This window comes from Centroberyx gerrardi, chromosome 2 (assembly GCF_048128805.1).
Source record: "Centroberyx gerrardi isolate f3 chromosome 2, fCenGer3.hap1.cur.20231027, whole genome shotgun sequence".
Classification (NCBI taxonomy): Eukaryota; Metazoa; Chordata; class Actinopteri; order Beryciformes; family Berycidae; genus Centroberyx; species Centroberyx gerrardi.
This window is the reverse complement of record NC_135998.1, coordinates 2,169,416-2,185,954: the sequence shown is the minus strand read 5'-3', so window position 1 is coordinate 2,185,954 and position 16,539 is coordinate 2,169,416.

The following is a 16,539-nucleotide window of genomic DNA, read 5'->3' as shown; positions in this document are numbered from 1 at the left end:
GCACATCAAATTAAAGCTTAGGTTCTGTTCTTTCCAACAATTGTTGGCTTTCCATCATAGCACAACCTGCCTGCTTAAAATCAGACATTTAGTGTGGTCAATACCAGACAGCTTTCAGAGCTGGGTCAGAGGTCAAATCTGTTCTGTATATTTAGCCTGGTCTTTCAGGCTAGCATGATCTGATTTACTGGAGTGACACCTCAATTTAAAGCTCAGATTCAGACCTTTTCATAGAGTCCAACATTGTTCATTTTAAACCTTCTGGTGGCTAGCAGCACACTGATGAATTATGGTTATATTCAACTGTCTTTAAAAAGCCTGCAGCCAACTGGTTTTATATTCTAACTTATCCTCCTGTATTTCTGGTAAACCTGCTTCAAATCAAACATGTTGCACATCAAATTAAAGCTTAGGTTCTCTTCTTTCCATCAATTTTCGGCTTTCCATCATAGCACAACCTGGCTGCTTAAAATCAGACATTTAGTGTGGTCAATACCAGACAGCTTTCAGAGCTGGGTCAGAGGTCAAATCTGTTCTGTATATTTAGCCTGGTCTTTCAGGCTTGCATGATCTGATTTACTGGAGTGATACCTCAATTTAAAGCTCAGATTCAGACCTTTTCATAGAGTCCAACATTGTTCATTTTAAACCTTCTGGTGGCTAGCAGCACACTGATGAATTATGGTTATATTCAACTGTTTTTAAAAGGCCTGCAGCCAACAGGTTTTATATTCTAACTTATCCTCCTGTATTTCTGGTAAACCTGCTTCAAATCAAACATGTTGCACATCAAATTAAAGCTTAGGTTCTCTTCTTTCCAACAATTGTTGGCTTTCCATCATAGCACAACCTGCCTGCTTAAAATCGTACATTTAGTGTGGTCAACACCAGACAGCTTTCAGAGCTGGGTCAGAGGTCAAATCTGTTCTGTATATTTAGCCTGGTCTTTCAGGCTAGCATAATCTGATTTACTGGAGTGACACCTCAATTTAAAGCTCAGATTCAGACCTTTTCATAGAGTCCAACATTGTTAATTTTAAACCTTCTGGTGGCTAGCAGCACACTGATGAATTATGGTTATATTCAACTGTTTTTAAAAGGCTTGCAGCCAACTGGTTTTATATTCTAACTTATCCTCCTGTATTTCTGGTAAACCTGCTTCAAATCAAACATGTTGCACATCAAATTAAAGCTTAGGTTCTCTTCTTTCCAACAATTGTTGGCTTTCCATCATAGCACAACCTGCCTGCTTAAAATCAGACATTTAGTGTGGTCAATACCAGACAGCTTTCAGAGCTGGGTCAGAGGTCAAATCTGTTCTGTATATTTAGCCTGGTCTTTCAGGCTAGCATGATCTGATTTACTGGAGTGACACCTCAATTTAAAGCTCAGATTCAGACCTTTTCATAGAGTCCAACATTGTTCATTTTAAACCTTCTGGTGGCTAGCAGCACACTGATGAATTATGGTTATATTCAGCTGTTTTTAAAAGGCCTGCAGCCAACTGGTTTTATATTCTAACTTATCCTCCTGTATTTCTGGTAAACCTGCTTCAAATCAAACATGTTGCACATCAAATTAAAGCTTAGGTTCTGTTCTTTCCAACAATTGTTGGCTTTCCATCATAGCACAACCTGCCTGCTTAAAATCAGACATTTAGTGTGGTCAATACCAGACAGCTTTCAGAGCTGGGTCAGAGGTCAAATCTGTTCTGTATATTTAGCCTGGTCTTTCAGGCTAGCATGATCTGATTTACTGGAGTGACACCTCAATTTAAAGCTCAGATTCAGACCTTTTCATAGAGTCCAACATTGTTCATTTTAAACCTTCTGGTGGCTAGCAGCACACTGATGAATTATGGTTATATTCAACTGTCTTTAAAAAGCCTGCAGCCAACTGGTTTTATATTCTAACTTATCCTCCTGTATTTCTGGTAAACCTGCTTCAAATCAAACATGTTGCACATCAAATTAAAGCTTAGGTTCTCTTCTTTCCAACAATTGTTGGCTTTCCATCATAGCACAACCTGCCTGCTTAAAATCAGACATTTAGTGTGGTCAACACCAGACAGCTTTCAGAGCTGGGTCAGAGGTCAAATCTGTTCTGTATATTTAGCCTGGTCTTTCAGGCTAGCATGATCTGATTTACTGGAGTGACACCTCAATTTAAAGCTCAGATTCAGACCTTTTCATAGACTCCAACATTGTTCATTTTAAACCTTCTGGTGGCTAGCAGCACACTGATGAATTATGGTTACATTCAGCTGTTTTCAAAAGGCCTGCAGCCAACAGGTTTTCTATTCTAACTTATCCTCCTGTATTTCTGGTAAACCTGCTTCAAATCAAACATGTTGCACATCAAATTAAAGCTTAGGTTCTCTTCTTTCCATCAATTGTTGGCTTTCCATCATAGCACAACCTGGCTGCTTAAAATCAGACATTTAGTGTGGTCAATACCACACAGCTTTCAGAGCTGGGTCAGAGGTCAAATCTGTTCTGTATATTTAGCCTGGTCCTTCAGGCTAGCATGATCTGATTTACTGGAGTGACACCTCAATTTAAAGCTAAGATTCAGACCTTTTCATAGAGTCCAACATTGTTGAGTTTACCCCTTCTGGTGGCTAGCAGCACACTGATGAATTATGGTTACATTCAGCTGTTTTCAAAAGGCCTGCAGCCAACAGGTTTTATATTCTAACTTATCCTCCTGTATTTCTGGGTTACCTGCTTCAAATCAAACATGTTGCACATCAAATTAAAGCTTAGGTTCTCTTCTTTCCATCAATTGTTGGCTTTCCATCCTATCACAACCTGGCTGCTTAAAATCAGACATTTAGTGTGGTCAATACCACACAGCTTTCAGAGCTGGGTTAGAGGTCACATCTGTTCTGTATATTTAGCCTGGTCTTTCAGGCTAGCATGATCTGATTTACTGGAGTGACACCTCAATTTAAAGCTCAGATTCAGACCTTTTCATAGTGTCCAACATTGTTGAGTTTACCCCTTCTGGTGGCTAGCAGCACACTGATGAATTATGGTTACATTCAGCTGTTTTCAAAAGGCCTGCAGCCAACAGGTTTTCTATTCTAACTTATCCTCCTGTATTTCTGGTAAACTTGCTTCAAATCAAACATGTTGCACATCAAATTAAAGCTTAGGTTCTCTTCTTTCCATCAATTGTTGGCTTTCCATCATAGCACAACCTGGCTGCTTAAAATCAGACATTTAGTGTGGTCAATACCACACAGCTTTCAGAGCTGGGTCAGAGGTCAAATCTGTTCTGTATATTTAGCCTGGTCCTTCAGGCTAGCATGATCTGATTTACTGGAGTGACACCTCAATTTAAAGCTAAGATTCAGACCTTTTCATAGAGTCCAACATTGTTGAGTTTACCCCTTCTGGTGGCTAGCAGCACACTGATGAATTATGGTTACATTCAGCTGTTTTCAAAAGGCCTGCAGCTAACAGGTTTTATATTCTAACTTATCCTCCTGTATTTCTGGTAAACCTGCTTCAAATCAAACATGTTGCACATCAAATTAAAGCTTAGGTTCTCTTCTTTCCATCAATTGTTGGCTTTCCATCATAGCACAACCTGGCTGCTTAAAATCAGACATTTAGTGTGGTCAATACCACACAGCTTTCAGATCTGGGTCAGAGATCAAATCTGTTCTGTATATTTAGCCTGGTCCTTCAGGCTAGCATGATCTGATTTACTGGAGTGACACCTCAATTTAAAGCTAAGATTCAGACCTTTTCATAGAGTCCAACATTGTTGAGTTTACCCCTTCTGGTGGCTAGCAGCACACTGATGAATTATGGTTACATTCAGCTGTTTTCAAAAGGCCTGCAGCCAACAGGTTTTATATTCTAACTTATCCTCCTGTATTTCTGGTAAACCTGCTTCAAATCAAACATGTTGCACATCAAATTAAAGCTTAGGTTCTCTTCTTTCCATCAATTGTTGGCTTTCCATCATAGCACAACCTGGCTGCTTAAAATCAGACATTTAGTGTGGTCAATACCACACAGCTTTCAGAGCTGGGTCAGAGGTCAAATCTGTTCTGTATATTTAGCCTGGTCCTTCAGGCTAGCATGATCTGATTTACTGGAGTGACACCTCAATTTAAAGCTAAGATTCAGACCTTTTCATAGAGTCCAACATTGTTGAGTTTACCCCTTCTGGTGGCTAGCAGCACACTGATGAATTATGGTTACATTCAGCTGTTTTCAAAAGGCCTGCAGCCAACAGGTTTTATATTCTAACTTATCCTCCTGTATTTCTGGTAAACCTGCTTCAAATCAAACATGTTGCACATCAAATTAAAGCTTAGGTTCTCTTCTTTCCAACAATTGTTGGCTTTCCATCATAGCACAACCTGGCTGCTTAAAATCAGACATTTAGTGTGGTCAATACCACACAGCTTTCAGAGCTGGGTCAGAGGTCAAATCTGTTCTGTATATTTAGCCTGGTCTTTCAGGCTAGCATGATCTGATTTACTTGAGTGACACCTCAATTTAAAGCTCAGATTCAGACCTTTTCATAGAGTCCAACATTGTTGATTTTAACCCTTCTGGTGGCTAGCAGCACACTGATGAATTATGGTTACATTCAGCTGTTTTCAAAAGGCCTGTAGCCAACAGGTTTTCTATTCTAACTTATCCTCCTGTATTTCTGGTAAACCTGCTTCAAATCATACATGTTGCACATCAAATTAAAGCTTAGGTTCTCTTCTTTCCATCAATTGTTGGCTTTCCATCATAGCACAACCTGGCTGCTTAAAATCAGACACTTAGTGTGGTCAATACCACACAGCTTTCAGATCTGGGTCAGAGGTCAAATCTGTTCTGTATATTTAGCCTGGTCCTTCAGGCTAGCATGATCTGATTTACTGGAGTGACACCTCAATTTAAAGCTAAGATTCAGACCTTTTCATAGAGTCCAACATTGTTGAGTTTACCCCTTCTGGTGGCTAGCAGCACACTGATGAATTATGGTTACATTCAGCTGTTTTCAAAAGGCCTGCAGCCAACAGGTTTTATATTCTAACTTATCCTCCTGTATTTCTGGGTTACCTGCTTCAAATCAAACATGTTGCACATCAAATTAAAGCTTAGGTTCTCTTCTTTCCATCAATTGTTGGCTTTCCATCCTATCACAACCTGGCTGCTTAAAATCAGACATTTAGTGTGGTCAATACCACACAGCTTTCAGAGCTGGGTCAGAGGTCACATCTGTTCTGTATATTTAGCCTGGTCTTTCAGGCTAGCATGATCTGATTTACTGGAGTGACACCTCAATTTAAAGCTCAGATTCAGACCTTTTCATAGTGTCCAACATTGTTGAGTTTACCCCTTCTGGTGGCTAGCAGCACACTGATGAATTATGGTTACATTCAGCTGTTTTCAAAAGGCCTGCAGCCAACAGGTTTTCTATTCTAACTTATCCTCCTGTATTTCTGGTAAACCTGCTTCAAATCAAACATGTTGCACATCAAATTAAAGCTTAGGTTCTCTTCTTTCCATCAATTGTTGGCTTTCCATCATAGCACAACCTGGCTGCTTAAAATCAGACATTTAGTGTGGTCAATACCACACAGCTTTCAGAGCTGGGTCAGAGGTCAAATCTGTTCTGTATATTTAGCCTGGTCCTTCAGGCTAGCATGATCTGATTTACTGGAGTGACACCTCAATTTAAAGCTAAGATTCAGACATTTTCATAGAGCCCAACATTGTTGAGTTTACCCCTTCTGGTGGCTAGCAGCACACTGATGAATTATGGTTACATTCAGCTGTTTTCAAAAGGCCTGCAGCCAACAGGTTTTATATTCTAACTTATCCTCCTGTATTTCTGGTAAACCTGCTTCAAATCAAACATGTTGCACATCAAATTAAAGCTTAGGTTCTCTTCTTTCCATCAATTGTTGGCTTTCCATCATAGCACAACCTGGCTGCTTAAAATCAGACATTTAGTGTGGTCAATACCACACAGCTTTCAGAGCTGGGTCAGAGGTCAAATCTGTTCTGTATATTTAGCCTGGTCCTTCAGGCTAGCATGATCTGATTTACTTGAGTGACACCTCAATTTAAAGCTAAGATTCAGACCTTTTCATAGAGTCCAACATTGTTGAGTTTACCCCTTCTGGTGGCTAGCAGCACACTGATGAATTATGGTTACATTCAGCTGTTTTCAAAAGGCCTGTAGCCAACAGGTTTTCTATTCTAACTTATCCTCCTGTATTTCTGGTAAACCTGCTTCAAATCAAACATGTTGCACATCAAATTAAAGCTTAGGTTCTCTTCTTTCCATCAATTGTTGGCTTTCCATCATAGCACAACCTGGCTGCTTAAAATCAGACATTTAGTGTGGTCAATACCACACAGCTTTCAGAGCTGGGTCAGAGGTCAAATCTGTTCTGTATATTTAGCCTGGTCCTTCAGGCTAGCATGATCTGATTTACTGGAGTGACACCTCAATTTAAAGCTAAGATTCAGACCTTTTCATAGAGTCCAACATTGTTGAGTTTACCCCTTCTGGTGGCTAGCAGCACACTGATGAATTATGGTTACATTCAGCTGTTTTCAAAAGGCCTGCAGCCAACAGGTTTTCTATTCTAACTTATCCTCCTGTATTTCTGGTAAACCTGCTTCAAATCAAACATGTTGCACATCAAATTAAAGCTTAGGTTCTCTTCTTTCCAACAATTGTTGGCTTTCCATCCTATCACAACCTGGCTGCTTAAAATCAGACATTTAGTGTGGTCAATACCACACAGCTTTCAGAGCTGGGTCAGAGGTCAAATCTGTTCTGTATATTTAGCCTGGTCTTTCAGGCTAGCATGATCTGATTTACTGGAGTGACACCTCAATTTAAAGCTCAGATTCAGACCTTTTCATAGAGTCCAACATTGTTGATTGTACCCCTTCTGGTGGCTAGCAGCACACTCATTAATTATGGTTACATTCAGCTGTTTTCAAAAGGCCTGCAGCCAACAGGTTTTCTATTCTAACTTATCCTCCTGTATTTCTGGTAAACCTGCTTCAAATCAAACATGTTGCACATCAAATTAAAGCTTAGGTTCTCTTCTTTCCAACAATTGTTGGCTTTCCATCATAGCACAACCTGGCTGCTTAAAATCAGACATTTAGTGTGGTCAATACCACACAGCTTTCAGAGCTGGGTCAGAGGTCAAATCTGTTCTGTATATTTAGCCTGGTCTTTCAGGCTAGCATGATCTGATTTACTTGAGTGACACCTCAATTTAAAGCTCAGATTCAGACCTTTTCATAGAGTCCAACATTGTTGATTTTAACCCTTCTGGTGGCTAGCAGCACACTGATGAATTATGGTTACATTCAGCTGTTTTCAAAAGGCCTGTAGCCAACAGGTTTTCTATTCTAACTTATCCTCCTGTATTTCTGGTAAACCTGCTTCAAATCAAACATGTTGCACATCAAATTAAAGCTTAGGTTCTCTTCTTTCCATCAATTGTTGGCTTTCCATCATAGCACAACCTGGCTGCTTAAAATCAGACATTTAGTGTGGTCAATACCACACAGCTTTCAGAGCTGGGTCAGAGGTCAAATCTGTTCTGTATATTTAGCCTGGTCCTTCAGGCTAGCATGATCTGATTTACTGGAGTGACACCTCAATTTAAAGCTAAGATTCAGACCTTTTCATAGAGTCCAACATTGTTGAGTTTACCCCTTCTGGTGGCTAGCAGCACACTGATGAATTATGGTTACATTCAGCTGTTTTCAAAAGGCCTGCAGCCAACAGGTTTTCTATTCTAACTTATCCTCCTGTATTTCTGGTAAACCTGCTTCAAATCAAACATGTTGCACATCAAATTAAAGCTTAGGTTCTCTTCTTTCCATCAATTGTTGGCTTTCCATCATAGCACAACCTGGCTGCTTAAAATCAGACATTTAGTGTGGTCAATACCACACAGCTTTCAGAGGTGGGTCAGAGGTCAAATCTGTTCTGTATATTTAGCCTGGTCTTTCAGGCTAGCATGATCTGATTTACTTGAGTGACACCTCAATTTAAAGCTCAGATTCAGACCTTTTCATAGAGTCCAACATTGTTGATTGTACCCCTTCTGGTGGCTAGCAGCACACTCATTAATTATGGTTACATTCAGCTGTTTTCAAAAGGCCTGCAGCCAACAGGTTTTCTATTCTAACTTATCCTCCTGTATTTCTGGTAAACCTGCTTCAAATCAAACATGTTGCACATCAAATTAAAGCTTAGGTTCTCTTCTTTCCAACAATTGTTGGCTTTCCATCATAGCACAAGCTGGCTGCTTAAAATCAGACATTTAGTGTGGTCAATACCACACAGCTTTCAGAGCTGGGTCAGAGGTCAAATCTGTTCTGTATATTTAGCCTGGTCTTTCAGGCTAGCATGATCTGATTTACTTGAGTGACACCTCAATTTAAAGCTCAGATTCAGACCTTTTCATAGAGTCCAACATTGTTGATTTTAACCCTTCTGGTGGCTAGCAGCACACTGATGAATTATGGTTACATTCAGCTGTTTTCAAAAGGCCTGTAGCCAACAGGTTTTCTATTCTAACTTATCCTCCTGTATTTCTGGTAAACCTGCTTCAAATCAAACATGTTGCACATCAAATTAAAGCTTAGGTTCTCTTCTTTCCATCAATTGTTGGCTTTCCATCATAGCACAACCTGGCTGCTTAAAATCAGACATTTAGTGTGGTCAATACCACACAGCTTTCAGAGCTGGGTCAGAGGTCAAATCTGTTCTGTATATTTAGCCTGGTCCTTCAGGCTAGCATGATCTGATTTACTGGAGTGACACCTCAATTTAAAGCTAAGATTCAGACCTTTTCATAGAGTCCAACATTGTTGAGTTTACCCCTTCTGGTGGCTAGCAGCACACTGATGAATTATGGTTACATTCAGCTGTTTTCAAAAGGCCTGCAGCCAACAGGTTTTCTATTCTAACTTATCCTCCTGTATTTCTGGTAAACCTGCTTCAAATCAAACATGTTGCACATCAAATTAAAGCTTAGGTTCTCTTCTTTCCATCAATTGTTGGCTTTCCATCATAGCACAACCTGGCTGCTTAAAATCAGACATTTAGTGTGGTCAATACCACACAGCTTTCAGAGGTGGGTCAGAGGTCAAATCTGTTCTGTATATTTAGCCTGGTCTTTCAGGCTAGCATGATCTGATTTACTTGAGTGACACCTCAATTTAAAGCTCAGATTCAGACCTTTTCATAGAGTCCAACATTGTTGATTTTAACCCTTCTGGTGGCTAGCAGCACACTGATGAATTATGGTTACATTCAGCTGTTTTCAAAAGGCCTGTAGCCAACAGGTTTTCTATTCTAACTTATCCTCCTGTATTTCTGGTAAACCTGCTTCAAATCATACATGTTGCACATCAAATTAAAGCTTAGGTTCTCTTCTTTCCATCAATTGTTGGCTTTCCATCATAGCACAACCTGGCTGCTTAAAATCAGACACTTAGTGTGGTCAATACCACACAGCTTTCAGATCTGGGTCAGAGGTCAAATCTGTTCTGTATATTTAGCCTGGTCCTTCAGGCTAGCATGATCTGATTTACTGGAGTGACACCTCAATTTAAAGCTAAGATTCAGACCTTTTCATAGAGTCCAACATTGTTGAGTTTACCCCTTCTGGTGGCTAGCAGCACACTGATGAATTATGGTTACATTCAGCTGTTTTCAAAAGGCCTGTAGCCAACAGGTTTTCTATTCTAACTTATCCTCCTGTATTTCTGGTAAACCTGCTTCAAATCAAACATGTTGCACATCAAATTAAAGCTTAGGTTCTCTTCTTTCCATCAATTGTTGGCTTTCCATCATAGCACAACCTGGCTGCTTAAAATCAGACATTTAGTGTGGTCAATACCACACAGCTTTCAGAGCTGGGTCAGAGGTCAAATCTGTTCTGTATATTTAGCCTGGTCCTTCAGGCTAGCATGATCTGATTTACTGGAGTGACACCTCAATTTAAAGCTAAGATTCAGACCTTTTCATAGAGTCCAACATTGTTGAGTTTACCCCTTCTGGTGGCTAGCAGCACACTGATGAATTATGGTTACATTCAGCTGTTTTCAAAAGGCCTACAGCCAACAGGTTTTCTATTCTAACTTATCCTCCTGTATTTCTGGTAAACCTGCTTCAAATCAAACATGTTGCACATCAAATTAAAGCTTAGGTTCTCTTCTTTCCATCAATTGTTGGCTTTCCATCATAGCACAACCTGGCTGCTTAAAATCAGACATTTAGTGTGGTCAATACCACACAGCTTTCAGAGGTGGGTCAGAGGTCAAATCTGTTCTGTATATTTAGCCTGGTCTTTCAGGCTAGCATGATCTGATTTACTTGAGTGACACCTCAATTTAAAGCTCAGATTCAGACCTTTTCATAGAGTCCAACATTGTTGATTTTAACCCTTCTGGTGGCTAGCAGCACACTGATGAATTATGGTTACATTCAGCTGTTTTCAAAAGGCCTGTAGCCAACAGGTTTTCGATTCTAACTTATCCTCCTGTATTTCTGGTAAACCTGCTTCAAATCATACATGTTGCACATCAAATTAAAGCTTAGGTTCTCTTCTTTCCATCAATTGTTGGCTTTCCATCATAGCACAACCTGGCTGCTTAAAATCAGACACTTAGTGTGGTCAATACCACACAGCTTTCAGATCTGGGTCAGAGGTCAAATCTGTTCTGTATATTTAGCCTGGTCCTTCAGGCTAGCATGATCTGATTTACTGGAGTGACACCTCAATTTAAAGCTAAGATTCAGACCTTTTCATAGAGTCCAACATTGTTGAGTTTACCCCTTCTGGTGGCTAGCAGCACACTGATGAATTATGGTTACATTCAGCTGTTTTCAAAAGGCCTGCAGCCAACAGGTTTTATATTCTAACTTATCCTCCTGTATTTCTGGGTTACCTGCTTCAAATCAAACATGTTGCACATCAAATTAAAGCTTAGGTTCTCTTCTTTCCATCAATTGTTGGCTTTCCATCCTATCACAACCTGGCTGCTTAAAATCAGACATTTAGTGTGGTCAATACCACACAGCTTTCAGAGCTGGGTCAGAGGTCACATCTGTTCTGTATATTTAGCCTGGTTCTTCAGGCTAGCATGATCTGATTTACTTGAGTGACACCTCAATTTAAAGCTCAGATTCAGACCTTTTCATAGAGTCCAACATTGTTGATTTTAACCCTTCTGGTGGCTAGCAGCACACTGATGAATTATGGTTACATTCAGCTGTTTTCAAAAGGCCTGTAGCCAACAGGTTTTCTATTCTAACTTATCCTCCTGTATTTCTGGTAAACCTGCTTCAAATCATACATGTTGCACATCAAATTAAAGCTTAGGTTCTCTTCTTTCCATCAATTGTTGGCTTTCCATCATAGCACAACCTGGCTGCTTAAAATCAGACACTTAGTGTGGTCAATACCACACAGCTTTCAGATCTGGGTCAGAGGTCAAATCTGTTCTGTATATTTAGCCTGGTCCTTCAGGCTAGCATGATCTGATTTACTGGAGTGACACCTCAATTTAAAGCTAAGATTCAGACCTTTTCATAGAGTCCAACATTGTTGAGTTTACCCCTTCTGGTGGCTAGCAGCACACTGATGAATTATGGTTACATTCAGCTGTTTTCAAAAGGCCTGCAGCCAACAGGTTTTATATTCTAACTTATCCTCCTGTATTTCTGGGTTACCTGCTTCAAATCAAACATGTTGCATATCAAATTAAAGCTTAGGTTCTCTTCTTTCCATCAATTGTTGGCTTTCCATCCTATCACAACCTGGCTGCTTAAAATCAGACATTTAGTGTGGTCAATACCACACAGCTTTCAGAGCTGGGTTAGAGGTCACATCTGTTCTGTATATTTAGCCTGGTCTTTCAGGCTAGCATGATCTGATTTACTGGAGTGACACCTCAATTTAAAGCTCAGATTCAGACCTTTTCATAGTGTCCAACATTGTTGAGTTTACCCCTTCTGGTGGCTAGCAGCACACTGATGAATTATGGTTACATTCAGCTGTTTTCAAAAGGCCTGCAGCCAACAGGTTTTATATTCTAACTTATCCTCCTGTATTTCTGGTAAACCTGCTTCAAATCAAACATGTTGCACATCAAATTAAAGCTTAGGTTCTCTTCTTTCCATCAATTGTTGGCTTTCCATCATAGCACAACCTGGCTGCTTAAAATCAGACATTTAGTGTGGTCAATACCACACAGCTTTCAGAGCTGGGTCAGAGGTCAAATCTGTTCTGTATATTTAGCCTGGTCCTTCAGGCTAGCATGATCTGATTTACTGGAGTGACACCTCAATTTAAAGCTAAGATTCAGACCTTTTCATAGAGTCCAACATTGTTGAGTTTACCCCTTCTGGTGGCTAGCAGCACACTGATGAATTATGGTTACATTCAGCTGTTTTCAAAAGGCCTGCAGCCAACAGGTTTTATATTCTAACTTATCCTCCTGTATTTCTGGTAAACCTGCTTCAAATCAAACATGTTGCACATCAAATTAAAGCTTAGGTTCTCTTCTTTCCATCAATTGTTGGCTTTCCATCATAGCACAACCTGGCTGCTTAAAATCAGACATTTAGTGTGGTCAATACCACACAGCTTTCAGAGCTGGGTCAGAGGTCAAATCTGTTCTGTATATTTAGCCTGGTCTTTCAGGCTAGCATGATCTGATTTACTTGAGTGACACCTCAATTTAAAGCTCAGATTCAGACCTTTTCATAGAGTCCAACATTGTTGATTTTAACCCTTCTGGTGGCTAGCAGCACACTGATGAATTATGGTTACATTCAGCTGTTTTCAAAAGGCCTGTAGCCAACAGGTTTTCTATTCTAACTTATCCTCCTGTATTTCTGGTAAACCTGCTTCAAATCATACATGTTGCACATCAAATTAAAGCTTAGGTTCTCTTCTTTCCATCAATTGTTGGCTTTCCATCATAGCACAACCTGGCTGCTTAAAATCAGACACTTAGTGTGGTCAATACCACACAGCTTTCAGATCTGGGTCAGAGGTCAAATCTGTTCTGTATATTTAGCCTGGTCCTTCAGGCTAGCATGATCTGATTTACTGGAGTGACACCTCAATTTAAAGCTAAGATTCAGACCTTTTCATAGAGTCCAACATTGTTGAGTTTACCCCTTCTGGTGGCTAGCAGCACACTGATGAATTATGGTTACATTCAGCTGTTTTCAAAAGGCCTGCAGCCAACAGGTTTTATATTCTAACTTATCCTCCTGTATTTCTGGGTTACCTGCTTCAAATCAAACATGTTGCACATCAAATTAAAGCTTAGGTTCTCTTCTTTCCATCAATTGTTGGCTTTCCATCCTATCACAACCTGGCTGCTTAAAATCAGACATTTAGTGTGGTCAATACCACACAGCTTTCAGAGCTGGGTCAGAGGTCACATCTGTTCTGTATATTTAGCCTGGTTCTTCAGGCTAGCATGATCTGATTTACTGGAGTGACACCTCAATTTAAAGCTAAGATTCAGACCTTTTCATAGAGTCCAACATTGTTGAGTTTACCCCTTCTGGTGGCTAGCAGCACACTGATGAATTATGGTTACATTCAGCTGTTTTCAAAAGGCCTGCAGCCAACAGGTTTTATATTCTAACTTATCCTCCTGTATTTCTGGTAAACCTGCTTCAAATCAAACATGTTGCACATCAAATTAAAGCTTAGGTTCTCTTCTTTCCATCAATTGTTGGCTTTCCATCATAGCACAACCTGGCTGCTTAAAATCAGACATTTAGTGTGGTCAATACCACACAGCTTTCAGAGCTGGGTCAGAGGTCAAATCTGTTCTGTATATTTAGCCTGGTCTTTCAGGCTAGCATGATCTGATTTACTTGAGTGACACCTCAATTTAAAGCTCAGATTCAGACCTTTTCATAGAGTCCAACATTGTTGATTTTAACCCTTCTGGTGGCTAGCAGCACACTGATGAATTATGGTTACATTCAGCTGTTTTCAAAAGGCCTGTAGCCAACAGGTTTTCTATTCTAACTTATCCTCCTGTATTTCTGGTAAACCTGCTTCAAATCATACATGTTGCACATCAAATTAAAGCTTAGGTTCTCTTCTTTCCATCAATTGTTGGCTTTCCATCATAGCACAACCTGGCTGCTTAAAATCAGACACTTAGTGTGGTCAATACCACACAGCTTTCAGATCTGGGTCAGAGGTCAAATCTGTTCTGTATATTTAGCCTGGTCCTTCAGGCTAGCATGATCTGATTTACTGGAGTGACACCTCAATTTAAAGCTAAGATTCAGACCTTTTCATAGAGTCCAACATTGTTGAGTTTACCCCTTCTGGTGGCTAGCAGCACACTGATGAATTATGGTTACATTCAGCTGTTTTCAAAAGGCCTGCAGCCAACAGGTTTTATATTCTAACTTATCCTCCTGTATTTCTGGGTTACCTGCTTCAAATCAAACATGTTGCACATCAAATTAAAGCTTAGGTTCTCTTCTTTCCATCAATTGTTGGCTTTCCATCCTATCACAACCTGGCTGCTTAAAATCAGACATTTAGTGTGGTCAATACCACACAGCTTTCAGAGCTGGGTCAGAGGTCACATCTGTTCTGTATATTTAGCCTGGTCTTTCAGGCTAGCATGATCTGATTTACTGGAGTGACACCTCAATTTAAAGCTCAGATTCAGACCTTTTCATAGACTCCAACATTGTTGATTTTAACCCTTCTGGTGGCTAGCAGCACACTGATGAATTATGGTTACATTCAGCTGTTTTCAAAAGGCCTGTAGCCAACAGGTTTTCTATTCTAACTTATCCTCCTGTATTTCTGGTAAACCTGCTTCAAATCATACATGTTGCACATCAAATTAAAGCTTAGGTTCTCTTCTTTCCATCAATTGTTGGCTTTCCATCATAGCACAACCTGGCTGCTTAAAATCAGACACTTAGTGTGGTCAATACCACACAGCTTTCAGATCTGGGTCAGAGGTCAAATCTGTTCTGTATATTTAGCCTGGTCGTTCAGGCTAGCATGATCTGATTTACTTGAGTGACACCTCAATTTAAAGCTAAGATTCAGACCTTTTCATAGAGTCCAACATTGTTGAGTTTACCCCTTCTGGTGGCTAGCAGCACACTGATGAATTATGGTTACATTCAGCTGTTTTCAAAAGGCCTGCAGCCAACAGGTTTTATATTCTAACTTATCCTCCTGTATTTCTGGGTTACCTGCTTCAAATCAAACATGTTGCACATCAAATTAAAGCTTAGGTTCTCTTCTTTCCATCAATTGTTGGCTTTCCATCCTATCACAACCTGGCTGCTTAAAATCAGACATTTAGTGTGGTCAATACCACACAGCTTTCAGAGCTGGGTCAGAGGTCACATCTGTTCTGTATATTTAGCCTGGTTCTTCAGGCTAGCATGATCTGATTTACTTGAGTGACACCTCAATTTAAAGCTCAGATTCAGACCTTTTCATAGAGTCCAACATTGTTGATTTTAAACCTTCTGGTGGCTAGCAGCACACTGATGAATTATGGTTACATTCAGCTGTTTTCAAAAGGCCTGTAGCCAACAGGTTTTCTATTCTAACTTATCCTCCTGTATTTCTGGTAAACCTGCTTCAAATCATACATGTTGCACATCAAATTAAAGCTTAGGTTCTCTTCTTTCCATCAATTGTTGGCTTTCCATCATAGCACAACCTGGCTGCTTAAAATCAGACACTTAGTGTGGTCAATACCACACAGCTTTCAGATCTGGGTCAGAGGTCAAATCTGTTCTGTATATTTAGCCTGGTCCTTCAGGCTAGCATGATCTGATTTACTGGAGTGACACCTCAATTTAAAGCTAAGATTCAGACCTTTTCATAGAGTCCAACATTGTTGAGTTTACCCCTTCTGGTGGCTAGCAGCACACTGATGAATTATGGTTACATTCAGCTGTTTTCAAAAGGCCTGCAGCCAACAGGTTTTATATTCTAACTTATCCTCCTGTATTTCTGGGTTACCTGCTTCAAATCAAACATGTTGCACATCAAATTAAAGCTTAGGTTCTCTTCTTTCCATCAATTGTTGGCTTTCCATCCTATCACAACCTGGCTGCTTAAAATCAGACATTTAGTGTGGTCAATACCACACAGCTTTCAGAGCTGGGTTAGAGGTCACATCTGTTCTGTATATTTAGCCTGGTCTTTCAGGCTAGCATGATCTGATTTACTGGAGTGACACCTCAATTTAAAGCTCAGATTCAGACCTTTTCATAGTGTCCAACATTGTTGAGTTTACCCCTTCTGGTGGCTAGCAGCACACTGATGAATTATGGTTACATTCAGCTGTTTTCAAAAGGCCTGCAGCCAACAGGTTTTCTATTCTAACTTATCCTCCTGTATTTCTGGTAAACCTGCTTCAAATCAAACATGTTGCACATCAAATTAAAGCTTAGGTTCTCTTCTTTCCATCAATTGTTGGCTTTCCATCATAGCACAACCTGGCTGCT